This window comes from Lolium perenne, chromosome 2 (assembly GCF_019359855.2).
Source record: "Lolium perenne isolate Kyuss_39 chromosome 2, Kyuss_2.0, whole genome shotgun sequence".
Classification (NCBI taxonomy): Eukaryota; Viridiplantae; Streptophyta; class Magnoliopsida; order Poales; family Poaceae; genus Lolium; species Lolium perenne.
The window spans coordinates 278,064,429-278,083,871 of NC_067245.2; the positions used below are offsets into that span (position 1 = coordinate 278,064,429).

The following is a 19,443-nucleotide window of genomic DNA, read 5'->3' on the forward strand; positions in this document are numbered from 1 at the left end:
TCATCCAAAACAGTTCTGGAAGGGTCATAGACAAATGGTAATCAACACTAAGTCCTTCAAAAAGACCTTACATGTTGGAGTGATCGTCGCAAAATTCACATCAAGCAACTAAGTAGGGACAGGGCGAAGATCACTGTTCAAAAACTAGGCCGATTCAGCGATTAATAGGCCGATTAATCGCTACAAGGGGCCGACTGTGTCGATTATCATTAATTGCTTGTATTAATCCTTTAGCCCGATTAATCAGTTCGAAAGTCCGATTACTAGGTATGTTTCCGATTAACTACTACACTTGGTCCAATAATTTGCAAAAATTTCAATGCATATCGGCAGTACAGGCGCTACCCCGCCCCAATAAGGTATGTTTTGCGAAGCTCCCGCTTGATTCCAGCCTCCAGTAGCTCGACTCGCACTATCACCAGCTAGTTCATTGCCCTCCCTAACCAATTCATCGCAGTTGCCCAGACCTCGGATACATGAGCTCGAGGACGGCTTGAATATGTTAGGTGGTTGAGGTGTAAGAGGGGTTGTACCCTAGGTAGGTGGTGGGAGAAGATTAACTTCAAAGGTGAAAGGAGAAGAAGTGGAAGGAAAGAACATAGTTTCAGCTAGTGGATTCTGATTCCCTCGGGACCTTGTTAGATTAGGTCACGAAAGAGAAGCGTACATGTTTTTCTAGGATTTTAGACTCTAAAGAAGTAGGGCCAGACATATAGAGGCTCATATACTATTATTTTTCTTACATAAACTATTTTAAGTGTTAATTTGTGTAGATTGCATCGATTAATAGCTGACCGATTAAATCAGTTAATCGTCCGAATTCCGATTAATCGCTACTCCCAAGCCGACCGAGCAGTTAACGATTACCGATTTCCTTAACATTGGCGAAGATTAAAAAAAAACTGGTACAATGTCAGTGAGTTCCAACACTACATGAGACCAAGAATTATCAAACAATCCGCAAATGGCACAAAAAGACATCTTTTCAGAAAATCATAAAGGAAATAGTAATGCCAGACAATATTTTGTCGCCTTCTGGAAGCCAAGACGATGTAATAGGGTTAATCTTAGAGAGTGCCTTGCCCAAGAGTATTAAAGTAGGTTCCCTTCTTTTGATTGCCCATCAAATCCTCAAAAGAGGATGTGCCTGCCATTCTTCCGTTTCTCAGGAGAACAAGATTTCCAATCCTTGCCAGCAACATCCAAGAATGAAGGCGCCACAAAGCCGATTGCAAAAGTATTGAGTATTTACTTCGAAGGCTGAAATCAACTCATTTGGCTCAGCATTATACAATGTATTACCACAATTAAATGAGTTAAACATCTAGATCATAGCCATAATACATTGAAGGACTATTAATCAGGTTAAGTAGACAAAAAGATAGACTGGAATATAATACTTTGTTTTCATACACATGTACTTTGGCAAATATTAAAATATCCTTGTCAAGCCGAGTAATAGTCCTTCAATGTATAGTCCTGAGTAATACTTCCGATGATAGCCCCAATTCTAACAGCTGTCATATGAAATGGCACTTCCATATTTTTCCAATACACTAACTGATTAAATGTTTTTTCGAGGTGACTGATTAAATGCTTAAAGATGAGTTACCTGCAATTACTTTGTATTTAGCAACTTAACAATATTTTGTGTGGACTTTGTAAAATTTTCTCATGATCTCCATTTCGAGTCCGTGCTACTCTAGGGATAAAAGGGAACTTAGAGGCAGCTATATGAATTCATGATTTCAAAGGTATTAAATAGACAGTACCTACTAGTGCATTCTTAGAGAAACCCAGAACTGATCTTCTATGGCTGCTAAATGACAAAAGTAATCTACTCGCACTTGTTTTGTATCTAGTCAAATAGCCAATGCAGCAGCTTCTCCAAAATATTCAATATCATCTGCTTCATTTTGTAGCTTGCAAAGGATGACAAAATTATCACAAAACCTTCAGATATTTCTACTAAAGCTAGCTGCATATAAAAATACATCATTACTATTTAGTTATACCAACTATTTAGAGGCACAGACTTGACAGAGATATAACCAATTGATCAAGTTATCACTTAATTACCTGACAGTGTGAACATGAGGTGAAGTTGTTCTCCGTTCCAGCACTCTTCTGTTTCAGCTGCAGCGGAAATTTAATGTAAATGCTGGCACTACATCATTGATGAAAGTTTGCTCCAAGCATGATTTCAGTTCTTCTTGCATCTTGTAGTTCTTGAACTGGATGAGTATATTTCAAGCTCAACAACAAAGAGCGGATGATAGATGAGCATGATCAGCTTGATGAACCCGAAGTGACACTGATCCATCTATAAAAAGATGAATTTTTCAGTACGAAAATACAATGCATAAGGACTGTACCTCTATCAGAAATATCGATGAAATCTAGCAGAAACAAATTATAGATAGCATTTAGGTCTAGCAAAAAAAATGTATACTTGGGACAATATCCAGATGACACCGAGTACGCAAAGAAGAGGGGCTTCATGCATCATAGCAAGTATTACTCTTTAGTCTCGGCAAGTGTTCCAATATCACAATACCTTAATTTACCAATGGACACGAGCCACCAATGAAGCAACATCAATATTTACAATGCAGTCATAGATTGCTTCTACACGCAATCTCACAATAGTAGATGAAACCTTAATTGGAGAAAGGTCATAAAAGAAAAGAAAAACACAATCATGAAGTGCTTCTACCTCACCCACACTAATTCTGAAATATTCTGTAACGGAAAACTACACCAAGGAATAAGAATATCTTCACTACAACAAGGAATAAGAGTATCTTCAGAAATGATTAAAAACCATCTACATGTATGTCAATCATTTGTAGTGAGATAGCTGTGCACACAAGATTGAATGCCATAAATTACCTGATTGGAAAGAAGAATCTACTCGTTTATGTGAGAGCTCACAGTTGAAACGGACTGAAAGATTACATAGCATCATCCTATTACCGGGTGATCAGTCTTTAATCAAGGTGTAATCATCAAGAGTAAGGAGGTAACAATAGAGGGAGTAGCTGAAAAAATGAAATTAGAAAGATAAGCCAGATTTTCATAACGGATCGATTGTTAGTCATAGCAAATCCTCGCTACAGCTACAAGAAAATGAAGTGCCATGGGGTAAATGAGCAGTACCCCTAGTCTAATCTCAGTTCCTCTTTGAGAAGAGGAGAAGAGAGGCGGCAACGGCTCCGCCCGTGTTGGTCGGCCGCCACGCTCTGCGGCGCACGCATACAGGCACATCCCCTCCCCTTATCCACTACCATTGCGTCGTCCTCCCCGTCTACATCAAACCTCTCCCCCGTCCCCGGTGATGGCTTCTTCTTATCCTTTTCTTCTTTCCCCTTCCTACTCCTCTGGCGAATTCCGTCGAGCAGATCGCAAACCCGCGTGATTTGATCAACCACTGAAGGAGGGGCTCGACGAGATGACAAGCACGACGCTAACGAACCTTCGGTCAGGCTCTAATTTGCCCAACGTCCCCGTCCCCTCTCTTAATTTAAGTAGAAGGGAGGGAAGAGGTCGTTGTGCTGGAAGGGGCTACCACGGCATTCGTCGTCTGCTCCTCGCCAATGGACGGCGCACTCCTTCCTTTGTTGACGAATCCTAGTTGTGAGAGTGAGACAAAGGCGACGTTGGATCTGCGATGACGAAAACGGGAGAGAGATTAGCAACACGCCAACGCAGCACGACAACAGGTGGTCACTTCCCGTCGCCGGCTAAGTCCTGTTCGATCAAACCACCAGCTCACCCACGTTTGCAAGGTCCAACTCCTTCTTGAACACCGCGTCCTCATAATCTCAGGTATGTGCGTCATCTCCAATCCACGAACACGCACTCGTGGAGCAAATCATCGCCGGCGAGCTGAGCGACGCGGTCACCTACGAAAGTAGGCTACAAAGAAACGAGGAACAAGAAGAGGAGGTGTGTGGCAAGGAAAATGGGACGGGCGTGGGGCTCTATGCATCTGCGACTGCGAGGACAGTCAGTCTGTACGCTGTAGCCTGCTTCACCCACCTCTCTGCCACAAATTGCACAATGTACAAAAAATCGCAACACACCTAGACAATGACAGGTCGGTCCACAAGAAGCTATGGCCCATTGACAGTGTTGCTTACATCAAGCAAATCAGCGTTGAGAAAACCAGACTTGAGCAAACCAGCGTGCGCCAGACGAATCAAGCAACGAGGCAAACTTCAGCGAACCAAAATGAGGAATGCAGCTATCGTGGAGCCCTATGAGATAGGGGAAAGGTATGCAAACTTGCTTGTTCTCAATTGATGATGAGATTACAAAGTTGCCTAGATAGGCTATGTCCTAGCGGGACTAGGGTTTCGATGCTTGGGTGTCATATTTCTGATCTGCTTAGCCTTGCTTGGAGGCCCCTACTAGATTTATATAGAAGGCATGGTCTCGTGTGCCACGTTATTCGAGTCGTATACACATTGGTATCTTCCTTATATGAATTTTCGCTGGTCGACACGTCTAGTTGTTGGGCTTTCTTTCTTAGTCTTCATGGGCCTCTAGTTATATAGAACCATGTATTATAATAATGGGTACTCGATAAGGTGTGTCCACATCACTACCCACGATACTTACTAGCCGATTCTCTAGTAAAACTTAAATTACAATTCAAATTTTAACAACTAGTCTTCAACCCGTGCACCTGCACGGTCAACCGATTATTTTACCATCATAAATTAGGGACACTATTTGCAGTTTATGATAAAAATAATAATTGTTCGCAATATCACGTGTCAACCTCAATTTATCTTGTGATGGAGAAATTTGTTACATATATTTTTCTATTAAAAATACAAATTGTTGCTATATGATATCATACAGATTATCTTACAAATATACGGCTTGATAGTTACATTTTTCACACGTAGAGAGTCGAGTTTGAACTGCGACATAACATATGTGGTGAGAAGGAAAATAAAAGTATGTAATTTTTTATAACATTGAGATAATTCTTGATATTAGTTATCGTTACTAATATGCTGACCACATGTCACTTGTATTAATACGTTGTACGGTGAGAATTTGCATTTGCAAAATATATAAATGGTTATTTTATTTAAATCTCAACTGCATAAATTAAGTTATTTAGAAGATGTGTGCTTAGACATCTATCCATTTGTTCTTCTTATACAACTAAGCACACATCAATATATTAATTAACAGAATAACCTTAGTCATGGGCTAAGCGTATGAGCTGAATATGAAGAAAAAAAAACTCTCCGGTCCTAAATACTTGTAGAAAGTTCAATGAATCTAAAGAGATTTTAGCCTATATTTGTTGCGGTCGAAACCCACCGGCGAGCAGCGACGGGCAACACAGTAGAGCCGGGAACAACTTAGGGCTGCGGCTGGCCCTGGTCCCTCCGAGCGACGGCCCGCAAAGCCTCTGGTACACACGTCCGATGCTGGTGCAGGGCGTGCCACCTGACCTATACCTGGTCAGGAAGGTGATGGAGATGCCTCGCTTAGTTTCATGCATGGCATACACGTAAACATTAAATACGAGCCTCGATCGGCTCTCAGGTTATCCTGTGAATCGGCTCAAGGAGCCGATCCACCCATGATTCGTACGAGGTGCACGAATATATGGTGGTCCTGCTTGATCAAGATAAAGCTAAAGCGATCTACGACGATTTAGGGTTTTCACCGCATAATCGGATCATCCTACTCACGATTGGGCCTCGCGGCCACGCACGGTGATCGTAAGCCGATCCTAGACAAGGCCTAAAAACCAACACGAGGTTGATCCCCGGAACATCCTGTCTAGGACTAGCGAACGACACCCTACGTGCCGCTGGATCCTCCAACCCTTTGTAAGGCCTAACTATTGCAGATATTAAACTAATCCTTGAAGAACAAGGAGCAACCGTAACGGATCGGATCTACTAAATAATGATCAAGCGGGGTGCCGCCCCTACACCTAAGATAGGTGTAAGGGCGGCTAGATATGCAAGGGTTGCACTACGATAGCATATGATACGAAGAACAATGCTAACCCTAACACATCTAAGATAACTACGTTGCCCGCCATCAAAAAGGCTTCAGTACGAGCAACGCGTGAATAACATAAAGCTTGTGCTGCATGCGATCTAGGCAGCATGATGCTTACCGGTAGAAACCCTCAAGACGAAGGAGTTGGCGATGCGCCGAGATTGATTTGTGGTTGAACGTTGGTTGTTATTTATTTCATAAACCCTAGATACATATTTATAGTCCAGGGGACTTTCTAACATGGGAATAGTCCCCACCGTGCACGAGACAAACTCTACCTAAACGACACGTATCCTACTATATTACAGATACACGGGCCAACTAGCCCAAACTTTGCATAACAGGCCGATTCACGTATTTCTTCCATGTATATTCTTCAAATCCATCTTGATCGCGGCCCACCTCTGACTCGGTCAAATTCTGGTGATAACACATGCCCCCCTGGTTTTGGAATTGGTAATTCCAAAATCACTCTGCTTTTTCTTCATCGGGTCATGTCGTGGCAGAACCGTCGCAGTATCCTTCATCATGATGCCTTGCCTTCTCAACTTCTCCGCGTGACCTGGCAGTTTTTTTTTAGGCATCACTTCCTCGGAAACTGCTGTGGCATTGAATTTCCACTATATCCCCTTTTATTTAACCGCTCCGCACAGTTTACTTCCGCATCCCCTTCGCATTAGCACTCCCAAAAGCCCTCCTGCGCCACCATGTCTTCTTCCTCCTCTGCTCCATCGGATCTTTCCAGTCAGTCCTCCTCTTCCCGCGAGCCGACGCCGGAGCCGAACCAGGAGGAGGTCCACGCGGCGAACATCCGCCGCGCCATCGAAGCCGGGGAGGAGTCTAGCCATGACTTCTCCATCTGGTCGGAGGACGACAAGTCCCTGACCGACGGGGAGAGCGACCTCCGCTTCCTCGCCAATGGGGAAACGGAGGAGGAGAGCGATGATGATCGCTTCTCCTGCGACGACTTCACCTCTCCCGAGGAGGAGGAGGAGGAGAAGGAGGAGGAGGAGGACGACACCCCCTCCGACGAGCCGCCGGCCAAGCGCTTCTGCCCCTGGCCGGGGAACCTCAGCGACTTCGACATCGACGACGACGACGCTGACGAGGAGGACGTAGACAACGAAGGCCCGGTCGGCGGCCGCTGGAGCAGCGACGATGAGCCCACCGGGAGTAGCGCCGACAGCGGCGATGACGGCGACGACGAGGGCAGCGACGGCCCATAGATTAGGACCATTAGCATAGGATCAGTAGTAGTAGACGGGGCAATGTACCCCCTAGTACTTCCTTTTGAGAGCAATCAGCTCTATATGTAAGAAATCTTGCTTATCAATGAAGAACTTATCCCAATTCGTTTTTGCCGATTCCTTTGAGCTTAATTTAGCCGACTTCCCCTCATACTGATTTTGCCGATCTGTCCCCTTAGCCAATGAGTAATGAGCCGATAGCAACACATCGGTCCTTTACAATTCATCCTTCAATTCTTCAACTGATGACCTTGAGATCTGGTAGACAATGTAGAGTCTTCAAGAGAGCCTTTGAATTCCTCCAACCAGGCCTAATGGTCTTCTTCAAGCACTCATCATTTTGTGAAGAAGGTTGCGACGAAGGATCAGCCGATGGTATCCCCAATCGGCTCCTAAACAGAGCATCTACCAGGCCTGCTGCCCCCCGAGCCTTGCTCAAGGCGAAAATATCAGTGAGGATGCACCAAAGCCGATCACCTTTCTTCCCTCGAAAGCCGATGTATCTCTTCTGACAGCACTGCTGAACTAGCACCAAGGGTTGAAAATCCTTGACAAAAAGGTTCAGGCCCCAGAATCGGCTCAAGGCAGCTGAGGAAGCTCTCATTGTTTTACTCCCTCGAGGAAGCAGAAGGCCCCACAGCTGAACTGGACTTGGTGAAGATCCGTGCTTTGAACACGCAGCCAGTAGATCCTGCGTAGTTATACTAGAGTCGATGGCTGTGCATCGGCTTTGTGTCATAAAAAAATTTAAATTTTTTACCGGCCGATTTTTCTATCGGCCCCCAATGTTTCACTGCACACAGGTTCATCTGCACCTGTTCATCTGATTAGATGCCCCCCGAGCCGAATCTGCCAGGTGACTGCAGATATCGGCTTTGTGGTTAGCCAAGGCACTGTATTTGCACGTCGGCTCCGCTAGGATTCGTGTTGACTCTCATCCGCCGACGTGGCCGCTGCCCAATTGATCAATGTTGAACGTAAGCAGAACCTGTTGTGAAGATAATTTTGGCCGATTGCTGAAAATCGGCCTCCATATTGATCGAAACGCTCAATGAAGGTCTTGTAATTTTCCTTCATAGATTTTTTGGGGCCGATCACAAGGATCAGCCTCGCCACGTTTGCTCATTGGTTTGCTCCAGTTACATGGTCAGGCCGGTGGATAAGACCAGCCTAACCCTTCCCTTCGTCACGTCGATGCGCTCGCAGTCGTCCAAATTGATACCTGAGAGTGGCTCTTGGCCTGCTGCTTCCCAAGCGTTCATGCCAGCCGTTGAAATTTCGGCTGAGTCATCGGCCTGGACGACCTCTACTTCATATCCATCCCACTGTATTATGCATTGGTGCATCGTGGAGGGAATGCAGCAGTTGGCGTGGATCCAATCTCTTCCTAGCAGAACAGCATAGGTGCTCTTGCTATCGACGACGAAGAACGTCGTAGGGATAGTTTTCCTTCCTACGGTCAGATCCACGTTCAGAACACCTTGTGCGTCAGACGCTTGGCCGTTGAAATCGCTCAATGTCATGTTGGTATTGATCAGATCCGAGCTAGAGCGTCCCAACCGACGTAGCATAGAGTAGGGCATAATGTTGACTGCCGCTCCGGTGTCCACCAGCATCTTATTGACAGGCCTCCCATCGATATAACCTCGCAAGTACAGGGCCTTTAGATGTCTGTAGCTTCTTTCTCGTGGCTTCTCAAAGATAACCGGCCGTGGGCCGCAGTCAAGTTGTGCCACAGGTGCCTCGTCTAATCCTGGAGCACTGAACTCCGAAGGAAGGATGAACACCATGTTTGTGCCAGCCGATGTTTCATCATCGGCTTTCCTTTGCTTGGGGCGCCACTCCATTTTCCGTGGTCGACCCTCTTCATCCAGGGTTCGCTGAATTTTCGCAGCCAGATCAGGTCGCGCCTTCCTTAGCGTATGCAGGTATAACCTTTCGGCTTCCTCCAAGCCGCGCAACCGCTGAACCCTACGCTTTTGGGAACGGCTGAGTCCATCAGGGCACCACCTTGGACGGTGGTACCTGTCTTCTTCTTCTTCTCCCTCGTCTTCCGAATCCTCGAGATCTTCCAACCGAGGGGACTCAGCGCGTTTGCTTCGAGGCGGGAGAGGCCCTAAGCGTTGGAATACGGACACGTTGGCTGCCTCCTTCTTCTTCTGGTTGCATTCTGGGCAATTGCCGATTGTAGGCAATCGGCTCATTCCTGAATCCCAGCAGTGTCTGAAGAAGGAACAGTCCCAGTGCCTGTCCTCGTCGTTTCGCTCCCTTGACTTTTCCTTGGCACGGCGCTCGTACTCCTCCTCATCGCGATCATGCCGACGACGTCTTCTGGCTTCTCTAGCCAGACGATCTCTTTCATCATCATCGCTGGATCGTCGGCGTTGGTCATACTGACTCGCATACTTGTTGAGGAGGTGATCAGCGAGGGGTCGCTGATATCTTACGTTCTTTACTTCTCCCTCTGTGACGTAGCGCTTGCCATCGTGATGGAGCCGATCGCATGGAGCAGCCTCCTCTATGTCCTTGCTACGAGAGCAGCTGCCCTCGTCTCCATCCTTGCCAGCGTGGTGCCCAGGTCCTATCATGTTGATACTGAACGAGTGAAAGGACACGGATGTCGCCTAGAGGGGGGGGTGAATAGGCGATTTAAAACTTTTACGAGATGGGCTTAACAAATGCGGAATAAAACTAGCGTTTACTTTGTCAAGCCCAAAGCCTATATACTATTGTTCACCTATGTGCACCAACAACTTATTCTAAGCAATGGTTCACCTATGTGCACCAACAACTTATGCTAAGCAATACAAGCAAGTATGTGATAGCAAGATATATATAACTTCAAGCACGATGGCTATCACAAGGTAAAGTGCATAAGTAAAGAGCTCGGGTATAGAGATAACCGAGGCACGCGGGAGACGATGATTTATCCCGGAGTTCACACTCTTGCGAGTGCTAATCTCCGGTGGAGAGGTGCGGTTGCTTAGTGCTCCCGAACGCCACAAGAGGCTCACCTTGAGGTGTGGTTGCTCGATGCACACCAACGCCACAAAGGCCTCACCCCAAGATGCGGTACTCACACCACACACCGAACGCCACGAAGGCGCCTCACCTAAATCTCCGGTGACCCTCGCCACAAAGGCCTAGGTCACGGTTCCACTAAGGGATTTCCTTCGAGGCGGAAACCGGGCCTTACACAAAGATTGGGGCACACATCCACAACTTAATTGGAGGCTCCCAACAAACCGCCACAAAGGCCTAGAATCCGTCTAGGGTTCCAAGAACCCAAGAGTAACAACTTCCTTGCTTTCACCTCCACGAATCACCGTGGAGAACTCAAACCGATGCACCAAATGCAATGGCAAGAACACCACAAAGATGCTCAAGTCCTTCTCTCTCAAATTCCAACAAAGCTACAAAAGCTATTGGGGGAATAAGAGAGGAAGAACAAAGGAATTCACAAAGAACACCAAGATCTAGATCTAGAGAGTTCCACTCACAAAGAGATGGATTTGATTGGTAGAAGTGTAGATCTAGATCTCCTCTCTCTTTTCCCTCAAATGGGGGCAAGAATCATGGAGGGATTGAGAGAAAAGGGCAAGCTTCTCAAGAACAACAATGGAGGAGAGAGAGAGTAGAAGAAGCTCCAGCCCAAGGAGGAAGAAGGGGGGTATTTATACCCCCAAGAAAATCGAGCCGTTTGGGCAAAACCATGGCCGGATAATCCGGCCTACGTAAGCGCCGGATTATCCGGGGGCCGGATTATCCGGCCTCAGGGACAAAACCTGGACAAAATCCGGCCAAAAATCCGGCCCCTATACTGAGCAGCAATTCCTTAGGTCCTTAGCCGATTTGGGGCGGATAAGTCCGAAATATCCGGCCCGGATAATCCGGCCCGGATATTTCCGAAATATCCGGCCAAAGCAAACTGCAGAAACACCAAAACTAAAACGGGCATAACTTTTGCATCCGGACTCCGATTTCGATGATCTTGGGCTCGTTGAAATCACAACAACGAGCTCTACAACAATATGCATAGAAACATCATAGTCCAGCAAAGGAGGATAGAAACAAATGATGAAAGGTTTGACCTATCTCAAAAAGACATACCGGTAAAACCTCCAATCTTGAAAATGCAACAAGTTGCCCATGGAAAAACCATTCTTGATGAACTAGAGCTTGTCATGAGAATAAGCACAAGCTCTAAATCATCACATGGATAAGATCCAAATGACAACCAAGAAAGATGATGAAAGGATGCAAAGGTTTGAGCTCTCTCCGAACGATACGATCGAGTTACTCACTCGAGAGCCCTCTTGATAGTACGGCAACTAAACTATAAACCGGTCTCCAACTACACTATGAGACCGGTGAGAAAGAAACGCTATCAAGAGCAAACCTTATACTTGCGCATTCCACTTGAGCTTGATGACGACGATCTTGACCTCAACAAGATGGAACGCATTTCTTGCTTGTGCTTGCTTGACGAAGTCTTGTAGATTGCTCCCCCATAAACCACCATGGGAGAGCTTCTTCTTCGGCGCATCTTCGCATAACCATGACCACCATGTGGATTGCTCCCCCATAATCCACCATGGGAGAGCTTCTTCTTCGGCGCATCTTCACATATCCATGATCACCATATGGATGGCAAGACTCAAGCAAAGGATCTCTTCGAGATGGCTCATCTTGAACTTGCACATCATTTCTTCATTCTTCATCATGTTGATGTCTTGAAGTAACTTGAGGGCTCACTTCATCTTCATCTTCAAGACATACTTGACACTTGATATCCTTCATCAATTTCTTCTTATTGCAACCTTGAAGCCAACATATGGTTCAAGAATTGCCTATGGACAACTCCTACAAATATAACTCAATGCAAACATTAGTCCATAGGGATTGTCATTAATTACCAAAACCACACATGGGGGCTCCATGCACTTTCAATCTCCCCCATTTTGGTAATTGATGGCAATCTCTTTGAGAGGGTTTATATAAGGAATTTAAGTAACAAACAAGTTGAATCTATAGAGCAAACTCCCCCATAATATATGCATGTGTGAATGATCTTGACTTTCATTGCATATATTGGCATTCAAAGCCTAGTGGAGTTTCCTCTAAATATTCAACTATGCAAAGCAACAAGATGTAATGCAATAAAGGCACATGCTTAAGCACAAAGCAAAGACATAACCAAATTCCCTTAAACCCTCCAAACTTCTCCCCCATTGGCACCAATTGCCAAAATGGGTGAAAAATTTAGAAGGCCAATATAGTGAGAGTTCCTCCATAGCGTGTGCATTTCTCATAATTTTAGTGGAATCAAATGCACATATCCAATTACGAATATTCGGAAGGAATCACACCATAGATAGGATCAAAGATTGCAAAAAGATAACAAAGTCAAGAAGCTTCAACAAATGAAGCAAGCAACCAAATGAACCACAAAGAAGATACCAAAAGAAAGATAGATATTATGATAAGATCAAGAAGATTGCTCTAAATAATATGAGGAAGCTCCCCAAGGTTTGTGCACAAAACAAGACAATTTGCATTGGAGTATAAAGTGCACAAACATGGAATCATCACTCCCATAATATCATTCAAAAACAAAATATACCAAGTGAATCAAACTCTAATGATCACCAAAAGATAGTGCTCTAAATTAAATGAGGAAGCTCCCCAAGGTACATGCATAAATTAAAATGTTGTATTTGAATACAATATGCATAACATGGAATCCTCACTCCCTCATTACCATTTAAAACACAAACATTTGGAATAGATCATAGATAGAGAAATACGCTTAACACTTGCAACAAACAAATAGTTGAGCAACAAGTAAGAGGCACCATAATAAAAAGGCTCAACCAAGAGGATATGTGAAAGGCATGATAAAGCATATTATAAGACTATTACAAGGATGAGCAAAAAGCATCATCATAGTCTTCAATGAATTATATTGCTTAGCATGACCAATCAACACGCAATAAATAAATAAGATATCAAAAGGAGATGTATCATCTCTTATGTGTATAAGTTTCTCTAAGTGGGCAATATCACAAAGATATTTATCCACAAAGAAACATGCACACATAAAATAGATACGCAAGAAAAATAGTATGATATCCAAGACGAAGTCATGCAATATACCAATAAGAATTTTTGCTTAATAGCATGGCCAAAGGCTCAATTTTATCTTATTGTACATTCATGAACTTCAACCACAAACAACTAAAATACATCACAAATATCAACAAGGGATAGAAGATAGTTGGGATGCATTTGAGAAAGGCAACAAGTATCACAAACGGGGATACCAAAAGAAGTAACTAAATTTGCACTTTCATCTATATTGCACATGTGAGAGCCTTGAGGAATTGATATGCAACAAAATTGCTAGATAGGCATAGTTGGGATGGATGAATCATGAGCATGATTTAAAATACTTCCCAACAAATGCACTCATCTCAAATTACTCACATTCACAATAAAGAGGTTTCATTAAGACTTTTGCAAGAAGCACAACATTTGCAAATCAAGAGATTCATGCCAAGATGCAACCATAAGGTTGGATACAAGAAAAGTATGCATGAGAAGATACTTGTTACCAAGATAGCATTGGTGTGGATGTAGTAGATATGTGTTCGTTGATCATCCTAGCTTGCCTCACGTTACCATTGAGTCACCACTTCTTTCCAAGAGTGAGACAAGCATTCAATGCATATCCATTGTACCTAACACAAAGGTAAGTACAAAATGGTCCCCAAACTAATTGGGTCCGAATTAGTTAGACACACTACAACATATAGGACAAACTCCACAATTGTATGTGCATATAGATATGAAATTGAATTTCATGCACATCTTAGTCAAATTAGGATTTGATGGAGTTTACCCTATATATTGGATCAAAGAAAGTGACACATGCCATAAGATATACATATATTAAATATGCATGCACAATACTTTCAAGAACCAAAGGAAGATACAATTTGGACAAAACACCAAATAAACCAAGAGACAATGGTTGTCCAAATTATATCAAAGAATCAAATCAACACAAGATTGACTCCAAAGACTTATCTCATTATAAGAAGCTAATTAAACCTAAGCACAAAGGAATGAGATAACCAACTCCCAAGAGAGCAAGGTTCCAACAAATAAACCAAACCCTCGACACTTTTTATGATGGCACAAAGTACCAAAAAGAAAATTTATGACTCCCAAAACCAAATTTTTGAAAAAGATCAAGAGATGTTAAGCATTCTAACAAATATAGGAGAGCTCCCCCAAGATTAGTGCATTATCTAGGATTTTGCATATGAATACTAAATGCACAAAACTAGGATCATCACGCTACCTAAATCTACTAAAATGCTAAGAAAGTTTGAATAGACAAATTAGATCCATAAGATGCAAGGAAGACACATGGGAGTCAAAGCACAACACATTCATGGCAATAAATAAGACAATTTAAACACCAGAGCCAATGTAAATATGATCAAAAAAATTCTACCCAATAATAGATTGCCAATTGTCCTAGGACAAGAGGTATTAGGAAATATTTTCCGGTGGTAGTTTGTAAGTATATGTAAGATCATTTTTACACTAAATAAAGCATATGGTAAAAGATAAGAGTTAACCATCATGCAAAGAGAGTTTCTTGATAGCTTCAATTAGTCATACCAACATGCAAAGCAATTAATAGTATTCATACCAACATGCAAAGCAATTAATAGTATTCATACCAACATGCAAAGCAATTAATAGCATTCATATACCAACATGCAAAGCAATTAATAGTATGACTTGAAGCACATGGTTTTCCAAAAATGTATTGAGGGACACATTGTGAAAAACCATGCCAAGAAAAACTTTCACAAATAAGATCCACAAAGATATTAGCAATGAAGCCATTTAAGCAAATTGGAACTTGTTTGAGAAAACATGTCACATATGAGAGACAATTTACAATATCAATTCTATGTGACACAACCTCAAATGTTCACATTTCCTAGGCTTGTAATATGCACAAAGCTTATTACTCCCCCATAATGTGATAAGGAATTTATTTTCACAAGAGGCAAATAAGATCCAACTAGAGATATTAATGGACATTAGAATTTGAATTTCTCATGAAGATGACATACCACATAGAGACTAGATAATCTTGCAATATCAATTCTAAGTGATATTCCTCATGTACACACATTGTTAGGATTGTGAAATTCCTAAAGGCATATCACTCCCCCAAAATGTTATAGTCCATTAATCTCTCATAAGAGCCATATAAGATACAACAAGATGCAAAGAGGCTCCAACACAAGCACAAATACATGGTGTGCAACCTAACATACATAGACTTGATTTCTCAAGAAAAACAAGTAGGATGCACAACATATACAAACACATGTTAGGAACAAAACTAACACATGCAAAGGGGCGAGTAACTTTCAATATAAATGAGTTGAGCACATGTTACCGCAAGGAGGAACATTGGGTGTATGATAGAAGTAAGATAACCAAAAGACTTGGCTTGAGATAATATAAATGATGAAGATCCCTTAATTATTCATGATGTAGCCAAGTCTCCAATGCCCTCCAACAAGCACCTATTGATCAAATTTTGGATTGTTGGTCCCCAACTAAGTTGGGTCCTAAGAGGTTAGTCACAATAGGCTTGGCAACCCAAATGGTTCTTTTCTTGACACCACTTTGAGCACCAACATATTTGGCAAACACATTGCCACCCTCATCCTTACGAAGAGAATAAACATCATCAATGGTGATAGAGTTGGATGAGGTACCAATAGTGCACAAGGAGGAGATGTGGCCCTTCTCACGGCATATGTAGCAAGTTCTTTTCTTCTCCTTCTTCTCACTAGATTTCTCCACAATGGGAGCATTGGCTTGATTCTTCTTGGGAAGTGGAATTTCTTCAACTTGAGGTTGAATATGAGTTTGAGCTTGAGGCCGCTTCCCTTTTTGCTTCTTCTTCAAAGGGCAAGATCTAACATGGTGCCCTTCAATTTTGCACTTGAAGCAAACAATCTTGGCCGGGTCTTTGACTTGTACTTTGCCCTTCTTCTTCTTGTTGTTGTTGTCGTTGTTGGACTTGTTCTTGTTGTTGGATTTGAATCCAAGTCCACTCTTGTAATTGGGGGATTGTTGCACACTTAACATCGTGTCAAGTTTGCATTTCCCTTCATGACTCTTTACCAAGTCATTCTTCAAAGAAGTGACTTGGGCCTTGAGCTCTTTGATTTCCTCTACATGGTTAGTAACAACACAAGTACTAGAGGAAGTAGAACCTTCATTGTTAGAGCAACAAGGCAAGGAAGATAATTCATCACAAAATTTAGCAATACTATGAGTGGATGAATTACAAGGACTAGCACATGGCAATATAGCATTTTGAGTAGTAGTGCTAGTATCCACATGAGGCTCACAAGGTGTTGCCTTAGATATGATAGCCTCATGAGCTAACTTTAGCCTATCATGAGAGGCTAGAAGATCCTCATGGGAGCTAGAAAGCTTTCCATGATTTTCTTCCAATTTCCCATAATTGCAAGTTAGCAAATCAAGTTGAGACCTTAGCTCAACATTCTCCTTCAAGGTAGATGCTTCACAAGAAGTAGAGTTAGTAGCACAAGCATCATTATCAATAGCAATAGGAGAAGGCAAGTTGGCATGCACTTTTAGATAAGAAGCTTTAAGTTGCTCATGCGACTCGGTGAGTTTGGTGAGCGCACTCTCAATGACCCTTGAGCCCTTTTTGAGTTGCTCAAAATCCTCAAGGAGTTTAGCATTAACAAACACAAGCTTATCATTTTTTAGCTTTAGTTCATTTGCCATCTCAAGAGCTCTATCATGGTTTTCCTTTTCTCTAGACAATTCTAGGGCAAAGGTCTCCTCAAGAGCTTCCTTGATGGTTTGTTCTTCTTCAAGTTCATTCTTTAATGATGCTACATCATCGGCATACTCTCGTTCAAGAGCACCCTTTTTATCAATGGTGTTCTCATGCATCCAAATAAGTTTTTGGCTCTCAATAGCGGTAGTCAAGATTTCAAAAAAGTGAGTGCTAGCAATTTTATCTTTGCAAATAATCTTGAATACACTCTTACCCTTATCGCGTAGAGAGACAACCCAATCCTCTTCTTCATAAACATCCTCATCCTTATCACCACGAGAAGTATGAGGTTCCATGGTAGGAGATACCGTGGAACCCTTGGCCATAAGGCACATATGAGAACCGTGAGATAAAGATGAGGAGTTACTTGAGGCTCCTTTCAAGATCTTGTCTTGAACAATAGAATCTTTGGTTTCCTCTACAATGTTAGTCACACAACAACTAGAGGAAATAGAAGCATTTTTATCATGGCCACAAGACAAAGCAAGCATATCATCATTAGATTTATTCAAGCAACTTACACATGATATGCAAGGACTATCAACACAAGCATGTAAATCATTTCTAGTGCTAGATGTGTTTGAGTCCGTAGATGAAACATTGCAATGAGATAGAGATGAAGAATCATCAATAGAAACCTTAATATCAACATTGCAATTTTCATCACCACTCACCATATCATTACCTTGTGTCTTGACACACTTTGGTGAAGTGGATGAAGATGAGAACTCATCACGGCCGGAAGTGGAAGCAATGCAATCATCCTTAATAATATTGCACACATCATATTTATCTTGAATTTTTGTCCATAACTCATGAGCGCTCCAAAAAGGCAAGTATGGAAAAAGACCTACATCTCGCAAAGCATTCATAAGAACATAAGAAGCTTGAGAATTGAGATATAAATTTTTCTCATCCTCTAAAGATAGATTTTGTGAATCCATAGGAGGAGAAAAACCTATATCTACAATTTTCTCCATATGAGGGTCAATGTCCCGAAAATGACTAAGCATGCAAATTTTCCAAACATCATAATTTGTGCCATCTAATATAAGAGTGTTAGCGTGCACTAATCCTCTAGCCGACATCTTTACTCTCAAGGCGGTGAAGCCTAAGAATGAGAGACCTTGCTCTGATACCAATTGAAAGGACACGGATGTCGCCTAGAGGGGGGGTGAATAGGCGATTTAAAACTTTTACGAGATGGGCTTAACAAATGCGGAATAAAACTAGCGTTTACTTTGTCAAGCCCAAAGCCTATATACTATTGTTCACCTATGTGCACCAACAACTTATTCTAAGCAATGGTTCACCTATGTGCACCAACAACTTATGCTAAGCAATACAAGCAAGTATGTGATAGCAAGATATATATAACTTCAAGCACGATGGCTATCACAAGGTAAAGTGCATAAGTAAAGAGCTCGGGTATAGAGATAACCGAGGCACGCGGGAGACGATGATTTATCCCGGAGTTCACACTCTTGCGAGTGCTAATCTCCGGTGGAGAGGTGCGGTTGCTTAGTGCTCCCGAACGCCACAAGAGGCTCACCTTGAGGTGTGGTTGCTCGATGCACACCAACGCCACAAAGGCCTCACCCCAAGATGCGGTACTCACACCACACACCGAACGCCACGAAGGCGCCTCACCTAAATCTCCGGTGACCCTCGCCACAAAGGCCTAGGTCACGGTTCCACTAAGGGATTTCCTTCGAGGCGGAAACCGGGCCTTACACAAAGATTGGGGCACACATCCACAACTTAATTGGAGGCTCCCAACAAACCGCCACAAAGGCCTAGAATCCGTCTAGGGTTCCAAGAACCCAAGAGTAACAACTTCCTTGCTTTCACCTCCACGAATCACCGTGGAGAACTCAAACCGATGCACCAAATGCAATGGCAAGAACACCACAAAGATGCTCAAGTCCTTCTCTCTCAAATTCCAACAAAGCTACAAAAGCTATTGGGGGAATAAGAGAGGAAGAACAAAGGAATTCACAAAGAACACCAAGATCTAGATCTAGAGAGTTCCACTCACAAAGAGATGGATTTGATTGGTAGAAGTGTAGATCTAGATCTCCTCTCTCTTTTCCCTCAAATGGGGGCAAGAATCATGGAGGGATTGAGAGAAAAGGGCAAGCTTCTCAAGAACAACAATGGAGGAGAGAGAGAGTAGAAGAAGCTCCAGCCCAAGGAGGAAGAAGGGGGGTATTTATACCCCCCAAGAAAATCGAGCCGTTT

The 19,443-nt window shown here is 42.9% G+C and overlaps 1 long non-coding RNA gene across 1 annotated transcript; it reads right to left on the reverse strand.

The window, feature by feature from the left end:
• Positions 1 to 862: 862 nt before the first annotated feature.
• Positions 863 to 3,992, reverse strand: LOC127336477 (uncharacterized). The gene is made up of 5 exons (XR_007873342.2): positions 3,780 to 3,992; positions 3,160 to 3,665; positions 2,893 to 3,041; positions 2,080 to 2,323; positions 863 to 1,260 (listed from the first exon to the last, which is right to left on the reverse strand). It is a non-coding gene; the product is annotated as an uncharacterized lncRNA (long non-coding RNA).
• Between the last annotated feature and the right edge of the window lie 15,451 nt (positions 3,993 to 19,443).